We start from the raw sequence: 11,755 nt of genomic DNA on the forward strand, positions 1-11,755 counted from the left end.
TTTTTACATAAAATTTTATTATAACATTCAATGCTTTATTGCTAATGGACACACACATACATACACACACACACCTCCCCCTAAGACTAATAATTTTACCATACCATGCAGAAATCAAACCCATGACCCTTCATACACTAGTGTCAATTCTTTAGCTGCTACACCATAGGATTGGTGTGATGCCATTGACTGCCTTTCAGTACTGTTCAGTAGAAGTTAAGTTTGTTTATAGAGTCAATTACATCACACCAACCCTGTGGTGTAGCAGCTAGAGAATTGCTACTAGTGTATGAAGAGTCACTGTGGCCATGTGGCCCAATCCAGATTCCTCACAATGAAAACAGCCGCTATAAAGATTGAATCTTTGGCTAGAATGAGACAGAACGATATCTGTGATCTCGCCCCTAAAGATACAACTCTGGTTGTCCACTCATCTTTGCAAAGGGAAAAGGTACAAGAATACAGGTTCGCCAACTGCAAGAAAGAGAGGCCACCGGTAACAGTTAGGTGTTAGGAGAACTACAGCAAGATTGATGTACTGGAAATTGGGGATCTTGAACCAGACGCAAATGACCTTTCTACTGATGAGGGGGGTCATGCTTTTTGCAGACAAGATCGGGATGGATAAAATAGCTGTAGGCCGGGATTCCCTTGTACTGAAGGAGCTCTAAAACAGTACTACTGTAGCAGAGATACCCCGCCAGGCATCACTTAAGACTTCCCCACACATTGAAGAAGCGGACAGGCTGGATAAATTAATGCATTAAGAAAGAGAGGCCCAAGATGATGTCTGCCAACTGCCAAACAGCAATGCTACGAGGGTCAATCAGAGTTGAGCCACCCGAGATCAATGATGATGAGCCCGACTCGGGTGGTCACCCTCATGACAGGGAAGAAACGATCACACGATGCGTGAAAAAACTCATTGCTAAGCGAGTAAAAAAAGACTTGGTAAAATGGAAAAAGGAGCTTGAGCGAGAAGTCAAGCACATCATGGAAAGGCTGTGCTTTGAAAAAGTCCTCCATGAGTGACTAAAGTGGGCTGAATTCAAGCATCTACTTGAAGAGACACTGGTAATGTGCACAGGCTACTAGATCAGTGGTGCGCAAACTGGGGGACGCAACCCCCGAGATTCACTGTGGGGTGCGAGGTTTACAGAGGCTCTGCACGCTTCCCGAAGGCACTTAAATTAAGTGCCAGGGGAGCGGCGAAGGCCTCTGTAAACCTTACTTACCGTGGTTCAGCCGGCATCTGGAGACACATCGCCATGGCAACGCGGCATCACATGACACCGCTGGGAGTGTAACAGAGTAGATTCCCGCTCGCATAGTGATACAGAGAAATTCTGTTCACAGCCTGATACAGCAGGAGGAGGTTAATCCCAAAGCAGGCTATCTTGATTAATTTCCTCAACGGACTCATTAGGGGTATAAAAACCCACAGATACTCACTACAGGTATCTCTCTGATCAGGAAGGTACTAGACCCTGGACCACTGTAGAGAGAAACCCTGCACAGACTTACAGAACCCTATCCCAGCCAAAGGTAACTGACCTCCACTCTGCTTGCTATATATGTTGTTGGTAAGTGGTCTCACCCCCCCATTCATAGATAGGGTGTATATAGAGAGGTGTAGTGAGCGCTCCCAACAGAATTTAGGCTGTTTGTTTTCCGTTAAACCCTGTTTGGCTGATCATAAGCTGTTTACGTTGTTAAAGTTGTGGCAATAAAATCCTCCTGTTTTAAAAAAAAAACCCTGTGCACACATCTCCTACACAAAATACAATGCCCCTCCCCACACCGGCCAAAGAAAGGGAGGCCCCGCTTGGGAGACGGGCCCGCAGGAGCTGGGGAGATCCGGAGTCATGCAGCAATCAGAGGCCCGGCAATCGGAAGCAGAAGTTAGGCCTAACCTCCATCCGGCCCAACTTCCAGCACCAACCAGCCAGAGCCCCCGGGACACGCCGGGCCCGAGACACGCCGGGCCCTGGCCCCCTTTATCCATCTGGAGAATTGTTTACATTCTGCATCAACGTGCCAGCGAGTGCAATAACGTCTGCTGCATCTGTACTGGAATTGATGTATCATGCAAACTGGGATCAGTTCTCCAAAACATAAATGCAAACTGTGTCATTTTTACTCTGCATCACATGGGTCAATAATCAAGCTACGTTGCGCCAATTTTGCTCCACTTGTGCCAGTGAGCATTCTGGGAAATGGTTATAATAGAAATTAAGGGAGAAGGGTCCGTGCAATATTATAATGAGATGCATCAAAATTTGCAGCTGTAGCTGGTTCATTTTTCCTTCCTCTTTGCTTCAAGTAAATCCACCAGATTCGCGCCAAATTAAAACATGATTATTAAGATTCATAAATACTCTACCACCATAAATTGACACAAAGGATGTGTTTTGCTCTTCATTGGGGAGCAGATTGCACCATCTTAAGACAAATCCTTGTTACTGAAACTAATGTCAATAATTAGCTTCCGCCTTTTCTTTATAACAGCCCTGCACTGCCAGTCCCTCTTTTTATAGCTGTATATGCCTACAGGCTACATATTTGTAGCTAACAACGTTGATTGCCTTTTAGTGTGTTTAATGCTCAGTTTTGCCAATCTACCCACATCTCATCATAACATATAGACTGAATCAATGTTTTCCTCAGCTAATCTCTATTCCGCTTCTTCTGTTGAAAAAGATGTCTTGGAGGACCACGACTAAACCAGAGTATCGCAATGAGAAGAAATTAGGCTGGCAAATGCCAAATGCTTATTGTTTGCAAATCTACAGCATTTTGCTATTAGTGCTGAATACTGATGTTTATTTTGTGTTGCACTTCCAGGTATAGGGAAAAGCTTTTTTTTCTTGCATTGGGCATTGATAGAGCGGTCACAAGCCTCAGTAATGTTTATTTGAAAGTCAGCATTTTTTTTTAAAAAGTTGGTTATATGTTAGATAGTAAGCTCCTTGGGGCAGGGACCTCCTTTCTGTTGTGTTAGTATGTCTCTGTACTCTTGGTATACAGAGTTATTGTCCTCCCTCCTACATTGTACTGTGCTGCGCAATATGTGCACACCGTACAAATAAAATAATAATACAAATGTACGTCTCGAGTCCGTTTTATAGGAACAGTGAAACAATAGTTATGCATTGAGTCGACACCTCAGCAGTGAGTTCACATAGATTGTAAGCTCTTCGGGGCAGGAACTCCTTTTTCCTTATGTTACTTGCATGTCTGAAGTGCTTATTCCCATTATGAGTTTTATTATGTCCCGTTTATTACTGCTTTGAAGCGCTATGTACAGAAATGGCGCTATATAAATAAAGACATACATACATAAAAAAGGGTTTATTGTGGGAAAAGTTAAATAAACACTGAATAGATTAACCCATTGAAAGATTAAACCATCAGCATTTTTTATTCATTAAAAATAACGCTGCCGCCTTCATTACTGCCTTACTTTTGCCCCCAAAAGTGGCTGTACAGTACTGAGCATCCTGACACAGCTATAACAATTATTATTACTATGATTAATACTGCTGTTATAATGACTTGATCTGCTGTTTTCTAGTCGGTTTTGCAAACAAGAGAAAAAAATATCACAAGTTTCTGCCAAAGAAGCAGCTGTCATCTGAACAGAAAGAATGGATGTTACCTACCTTTTCTTCTCTGCGTTACATAACCAGAGGATTATACAGATATGCAGATGAGCTTGTTTCACAGCCGAGCTTTAATTAACAAGGTGATACCTTTTACGATATTTGGTAACACGACAGATGCCTGCAGATGTATAACACGACAGGAACTGTGCTTTGAACAAGGAAATGAAGCTCAGGTGTGCTAATGAACACTGGTTCATTTAAATAAAGTCAATCTGTTGGGAGAGAAATTAATTAGTGCAGTCATTACATTCAAAGATAGATAAAGCAAAGGAGACCCTCAATGTTTAGACTCAAATAGGAGGGGGGGAAAAGCTATTTGTTTTAATACAGTTCACATAAGGAGCCAAAACAGTGCACATGAGATTGTATAATAGGATAAAACAACAATGGATCGTTACAGACATGCCTTGTGTATGTGATGATAGGATGGAAACCACCATGTGTCGCCATACAACCGCTCAACATACTAGCAAATTCCCTTATTAGCACAGACGCTCCTCCCTGATATTGGTTTGCAATGTATCTTTTGATCTTTCTCACCAATAAAAGTTCCTCTAGTGCAATATGATTTGGAATATTAACATGATCATATTTGTATTATATTTGGGAAATAACATGAGTTAAGTAGAAATAGCCGTGTTAGTCCAGTTGCCATAGTGCAGAGTAAATGATTACTTCAGTAAAGGTGATAACTTTTTTTTATTTGGACTAACAATAGATATTATAAGACAAACTTTGCAGACTTCGCTCTCTTCCTCAGGTCAGTAAAGTGGTCAGTTTCAAAGTCAATTTTATGGCTGATTTAAGCTCTGGAGTACTTTGTTTATACACTAGCTTATCTACTTTACTCTTGATTATTTCCCCTCCTAGCACCACCACTTAATTCTGATTTACACAGTGTATGTAGTTTGGCTTATTATGTTCTGTTTTTATGTAAATTCCTGCACCTTTTTCTGAGTTCCGACTGGCACTTTGTTTTAAGGATCAAAAAGGAACTTCACATAGTGATTTTTAAACAATTGGCCATAGGGTGGGAATACCAGTTGACGGCAGAGATGCTTTGTCTATCATATTTCTTTATTCAGGTGTGTTTTATTTATTGTAGTTTACATCATTTCTTTGGGTTCCGGTGCCTTTTTACCTACAAAAATATACCTGTGCCTCTCTCTCTTTCTGTATCTCTCTCTTTCTCTCTCTCTTTATCTTTGTATCTTCTCTCTCTCTTTCTCTCTCTTCTCTTTGTATCTTCTCTCTCTCTCTCTCTCTCTCTCTCTCTCTCTCTCTCTCTCTCTCTCTCTCTCTCTCTCTCTCTCTCTCTCTCTGTATCTATTTCTCTGTATCTATCTCTCTGTATCTCTCTATCTCTCTCTGTATATCTCTCTATCTCTGTCTGTATATCTCTCTCTCCTTCTCTGTATAACTCTCTCTGTCTCTCTCTCTGTATCTCTCTCTCCCTCTCTGTATCTCTCTCTCTCCCTCTCTGTATATCTCTGTCTCTCTCTCTCCCTCTCCGTATCTCTCTCTCTCTCCCTCTCCGTATCTCTCTCTCTCTCTCTATCTCTATCTCTATCTCTATATCTCTATCTCTATCTCTATCTCTATCTCTCTATCTCTCTATCTCTCTATCTCTCTCTCTCTCTCTCTCTCTCTATCTCTCTATATCCTGAAGCCAGGGTCACGAATGGTGTGTGAATGACTCCAGGTAGCTTAACTCGTGTCTCACCTCTTCCAAAGCACAAACAAGTCCTTTTCTCTTTCTTGGTTTTATTGAGGGAAAACACAGGGAGATAGGTGCTTGTAGATGGAGTGTGGGGAGAGAGGGCTTCTCTGTCTGCTGTGCAGTGTATCAATAATGAGACAGTGTAAAACAAAAAGGCCTTGCTGGGGTGATAGCAGGCAGTTACTCACTCAGAGTCCAGGGTCAAAAGGAAATGAGGAGTAAGGGTCACACTAGATAGGAAGTGGGACTATACTAACTGTCAGCAAGGACAGGGGGGTAGGAATAGCCCACTCTCAGCTAGGAGAATATGAGCTGCAGGCAACCAACACAGGCTGTGTAAACGACATGTTGCAATAATGTTGCATTTTACATACAGCGTTGCTGCTGGGACAGGGGAAACTGACAGGCAACTAAAGAAGGGAGAAATGAATCCCATAACTAAAGGGGAAGACAGAGGAATATGGAATCTAGTTCCAGGACACTCCCCGTCTGGTATCTGGAGATACCACTATTTTAGGTATGTGTGGAACATATGTGCAATACAACATAACATGCAAAACTCATGTCCACATAACGATGGGATACCGTCCGGTACCACCAGCTTAAGTCCTTGTCATCTCGGTAAGGTAGGTGAATGCACAGCTCTAGGTTAGCTTGATGCACCACAATGTCTCTCAGAGTCCATAGAACTGGTAGCCAGTTCTTCTTTGTGATAGTCCGATTTTGGCATTAGGAGGATAGTCTCTGTGATAGGTCTCAAAAAAGTCTTAACGACCCCGTTCTGGGTCACCCGAACTTCCACTTTGCGGACCCTTTCATCTTCGCTTGGGAAGGTTTTGATTATAAGTCCCATGGGCCACTCGTTTCTTGTTACCTGTTTGTCTTTCAACAAAACCACGTCTCCTACTTGGATGTCCGGTTTAACCGTTTGCCATTTATGGCGTTCTTGGAGTGTCACTAGATACTCGCGTCTCCAGCGATCCCAAAATGTGTTAGCCAAGTGCTGCACCTGTCTCCACTGTCGCTTGTACATATCTTTAGAGTGGAAGCCTTCGACTGGGGTGGGGATGTTCCCTACTTTCTGGGTTAGCAGCATTGCTGGCGTCAAAATACTTGGCGATTCTGGATCCGTTGACACTGGAATCAAAGGCCTAGCATTGATTATCGCTGATATTTCGGCCATGAATGTGGTTAACACTTCGTGAGTGAGTCGAGTCAGGTTGCTTTTTAGCATCATAGAGTCCAAGATACGCCGGACTACCCCGATCATGCGTTCCCATGCTCCGCCCATGTGAGAGGAGTGAGGAGGGTTGAATGTCCACGTGCACTCTTGGTCGCGCAAGTATCTTTTGATACTATTGTCTCTATTATCTTTAGTGTCTATTTGTAATTCCTTACATGCTCCAATGAAATTGGTACCACAATCGGAGCGTATTTGTTTAACTGGTCCTCTGACTGCAAAGAACCTTCTGAGGGCATTTATGAAGCTTGAAGCATCCATAGATTCTATAACCTCGATGTGTATAGCTCGTGTACTCATGCAGGTGAAGAGTACCGCCCATCGTTTGCTGTTTGCTAGTCCGCCCCTAGTTCTACGCGAGATGACCATCCAGGGCCCAAATACATCAAGTCCTACATAGGTAAAGGGGGGTTCTGTATTAAGTCTGTCGACAGGTAGATCCGCCATCCTTTGGTCTTGGCTTTTGCCTCTCAGCATCCGGCACCTAACACATTTGTGGAGATTACTGGCCACGCACCTTTTCATGCCAACGACCCAAATGCCCGCCGCCCTAATGGCGCCTTCGGTGAAGTGTCGTCCCTGATGCATGACTTGTTCGTGGTAGTGGCGCACCAACAAAGTGGCGATGTGATGCCGGCCAGGGATGATAAGAGGGTGGCTTTCCTCCCTGCTCAGTTGGGACTTATTGAGGCGGCCTCCTACTCTCATGAGGCCGTCGTTGTCGATGAAGGGATTCAACTTCCAAAGTGGACTGTTTTTGTTAACACTCTTCTTTCCGCGAATGCAATTGATCTCTTCCGCATATGTTTCCCTTTGAACATGACTGAGAACAGTTTCCTTAGCCTTTGTAATTTCCTCTACGGTGCGCAGCTCTTTGCAGATGTGCCAGCCGTGGCAACCGGTAGTTTTACCGTCTGGTGTCTGCGGAAGGAGGAGGCTATATGCCCGAGATGGGCTACTGTTCGCAGAAGGGCCGTCCACTTTGAGAAGCGTTGGAATCGATGTGATCCGAATGCGTTTTTGTGCGATACATTGGTGAGTACCACGGATACTTGTGGGGGCCTTATCTCCGTATCCTTTTCGGGATCCACTAGTTCAAAATCGTCAACTGGGGTTGGTAGCGTTTCCGCAGGCTGCGCAAGAAACATTGGTCCTGTGAGCCACGACGTATTCTGCAGTTGAGATGCGGGTACTGATCTGGTGGCGTGATCTGCGGGATTTTGCTCTGTGGGCACGTGGTGCCATTGTTCTGGTTGGGTTGACTTCCTGATTCTTTCTACGCGGTTAGCTACGTATACGTAGAATCTCCTTTTCTTATTGTAGATGTATCCCAGTACCACCTTGCTATCTGTGTAGAGTTTGACGGCATCTGGTTTGCTGTCCATCTCATTCTCGATAAGCTCCGCCAGTTCTACTGCTAACACTGCACCACACAGCTCGAGTCTGGGTATAGTATGGTCAGGTTGTGGCGCCAGCTTAGCTTTGCCAAGGATGAACCTGATGTGGCAACTTCCATCCACGTCCGTGGTTTTTAGGTAGGCCACCGCTGCTATAGCTTTGGTGGAGGCATCTGAGAACACGCAAAGCTCTTTGCTGTGTGCGGCGGTGAGAGATATAGGTGAATAGGGGCGTGGGATTTGAAGTTGCTCGAGGGCCTTCAGGGAGTGTTTCCACGTTTCCCACTCTTTCCGTTTTTCTGGAGGTAGTGGGGTGTCCCATTCCTGTTTTTCGAAGGACATTTCTCTGAGGAGGGACTTCCCTTGTATAGTGACAGGAGCCACGAATCCTAGCGGGTCGTAGAGACTGTTAACGGTGGACAGGACTCCGCGACGTGTGAAGGGTTTTTCTTCGATGGCTACCTGGAACGTAAAGGTGTCTGTTTTAAGATTCCAGCTTATCCCCAGGCTCCGCTGTATGGGAGGCGTGTCGGTCCCCAGATCCAAATTCTTGAGATCTGGTGCTTGATCATCTGCGTGAAACGCCTTCATCACTGTGGCACTGTTGGAAGCTATTTTGTGCAACCTTAGGTTGGCCTTCGCTAACATCTTTTGTGTCCTCTTGAGTAGATCTACGGCTTCTTCTTCGGTGGGAACTGATTTTAATCCGTCGTCCACATAGAAGTCTCTTTCGACGAAGCTCCTGGCGTCTTTCCCGAACTCTGCTTCTCCGTCTTGGGCCGTTCTTCTGAGGCCGTAGGCTGCCACTGCAGGTGATGGGCTGTTCCCGAAGACATGCACTTTCATGCGGTACTCCGTGATTTCTTTTTCTACGTCGTCATCTTGGTACCACAGGAATCTTAGGTAGTTACGGTTGTCTTCTCGCACAAGGAAGCAGTGGAACATCTGTTGAATGTCTGCGGTTACGGCGATAGGGTTCCTTGCGGAAGCGGATCAGCACTCCCAGAAGACTGTTAGTCAGATCCGGCCCGGTGAGGAGAACATCGTTTAGGGAGACTCCCTGATGCTGAGCGCTGGAGTCGAAATACCACTCGGATTTGGCCAGGTTTCTGGGGGTGGTAGACGCCAAACGACGGGAGGTACCAGCATTCTTCGCCTTCTTTCATTGGGGGCGCCGACTCTGCATGGCCACTGTGGAAGATTTTTTGCATGAAGGCCACAAAGTGTTCCTTGGTCTCCGGTTTCCTTTGTAGGTTACGGCGGAGCGAAGCGAGCCTAGACATAGCATGGTCTCTGTTGTTTGGGAGGCGTCTTCTTGGCGAGCGGAAAGGTAGTGGGGCCACCCAACTGCCCAATTCGTCCTTGAAGAGCTCCTTATCCATTAACCTCAAGAATTCTTTGTCTTCCATTGATGGCGCCTGTTTGTCGTCGTCCTTTGTTGTCTGGAACACTGTACTCCCTAGGTCATTGGGGTATTTTCTTGCCACAGGCGCGTCTCCGTAGTTCCTTTTGGTCTCGAGCTTCTCGTGGACCTGAAAGTGGTTCGGACAAGGTTTGAAGTGGGATATACGACCGTTCTCCAACAAGTTCGTCTGTAGGGCGCCTACGTTGTCGGGTCCTCGTATCCTGTCTATGCATACTTCTCCAACTACCACCCATCCTAGATCGAGCCTTTGGGCGCTTGGGCCATTGTGGTCCCCATTTCGCTGTTCGCGGATCTTGTGTGCTCTCATGATGTCTCTGCCAAGTAGCAGCAGGATCTGGGCATCTTCGTCTAGTGGTGGGATATGATCGGCAATGGTTTTTAGATGGGGATGGTGTCGCGCCACGTCTGGCGTGGGGATCTCAGTCCTATCTTCCGCCATGTGATTGCACTCGATGAGTGTGGGAAGGGGCATGCTCACTTTGCCGTCTATTGAGCATATGGTGTAGCCATTCACTCTTCTCCCTGTAGTCTCCATTCGCCCTGCGCACGTTCTGAGAGTGTAAGGAGAAGTACTGTCTTGTATGCCGAACATATCGAAGAATTCTGACCTGACCAGCGATCGGTTGCTCTGGTCGTCGATGATTGCATACATCCGTTTGGCTCTTTGGGGTTGTCCCTCTGGGTGCACTGCTACCAGACATATTTTAGAGCAAGATCTACCGTCGTCTCCTTCTCCGCATACTTCCGTGCATTTGGATGCTACTGACGTCGGGGGGGGTGTGTCTCCCACTTCTTCCTCCCCGCCCTGCTTTGTCGGGAGGGTTAGGGGCTTTGCTTGCTTTGGGCTTCATAGCTTCCGGGTGTAGAGCGGCTATGTGCCTGTCGCTATCGCACTCTGTGCATTTCATAGCTTCTTTGCAGTCCTTGAATAAATGAGTTGTGGAAGCACAACATTTGAAACAGGCTCCCCATTCCCTGAGTAGGTTCTTTCGCTCCTCTATGGGTTTCATCCTGAATCCGAAGCACTTGTTAAGTGGATGCGGCTTTTTATGGATAGGGCATTCTTTGTTAAGGTCCCTTGGTTTTTTGTCCCTGTCGGCCGTCTGGCTGGGACTCGCGTGGGTCGTAGGGGGCACGTCCGTCCTGTGGACCGAGATGGGTGTTCTGGAGTCCTTGCACCTTGCTGTTGACCTTTCGTTCCTCGGGTGGCTAACGCTGGATGTGGTTTGCGCCCCTAAGACGAAGCTGGGTCGTTTCTTGTCTTTGCCGCTTCGCAGATGAAGCTCACGAAGAATGAGAATGGGGGGAAGACAACCTGCTTCTCCCTTTTGTATTTGGAACCTTGTGAAAGCCACCTTTCTTGGAGGTTGAAGGGTAGCTTCTCCAGGATGGGTCTCACTCCACGAGCTGAATCTAGGGCGTTGAGACCTATTAAGGAATGGTCTTTCCTTGCGGACTCCAGTTCTTGCAGCAGGTCTCCAAGATCTCGTAACTTCGAGTAGTCTTTACTCGTGATCTTGGGGAAGCTCTCGATTCTTTTGAAGAGTGAATCCTCGACTGCTTCAGGGCTGCCATAGGTCTCTTCTAGCCTTTCCCACACTAGGTCCAGACCTACTTGGGGTTGATGTGCGTTTGCCGTCCGAAGTCTCTGCGCTTGCTCCCTGGATACGTTCCCCAAGAACTTAACTAACAGGTTGAGCTCTTCCCTTGCTGAGAAGTCCAAGCTGTCGATTGCGTCTTTGAACGTGAACTTCCACGTCCGGTAGTTCTCAGGGCGGTCGTCGAAGCTGATGAGTCCTGCGTGCACCAAGTCGCGCCGGATCATGTACTTGGCTATGTCTGTCAGACCTGAGACGTCGGCGCGTTTGCCCCGTTCTGAAGTAGTTACTGGGACGGTCTGTGCGGTCGCCTCTTCCTTGGCGTGGAGGCGTGATGGCTGCTGGCCAGTGTGAGGGGCTGTTTTCTCCCGCGTGGGTGTACCTGGATTACGAGCCTGTGGTGGTGCATCCGTGTGCGCCCTGGCGTGTGGATCACTGTTGCGGCTGTGGCTATCCCAGGCAGCGTGTGCCATTGACGGAGCAGCGTCTTCTCCTCGTGGTCCTAGCGAGTCTTCGTTGTCTGTGGTGTCGCTCCCTCCGTGTTGAGATGGTGCGCTGGTGTTTACACTGAAGAGGCTCCTTACGTAGTCTTCAGTGCGTTGGGCTGGATCCTCTGAAGCTATCCGTCTGTACGGTAGCTCCCCGCCGTCCTGTCTCGCAGCTGCTTCTAGGACTTCGGCTTGGGCTATGGCGGCGGCGGCTTCCTTCT

Source organism: Ascaphus truei, chromosome 5 (genome assembly GCF_040206685.1).
Source record: "Ascaphus truei isolate aAscTru1 chromosome 5, aAscTru1.hap1, whole genome shotgun sequence".
NCBI lineage: Eukaryota > Metazoa > Chordata > Amphibia > Anura > Ascaphidae > Ascaphus > Ascaphus truei.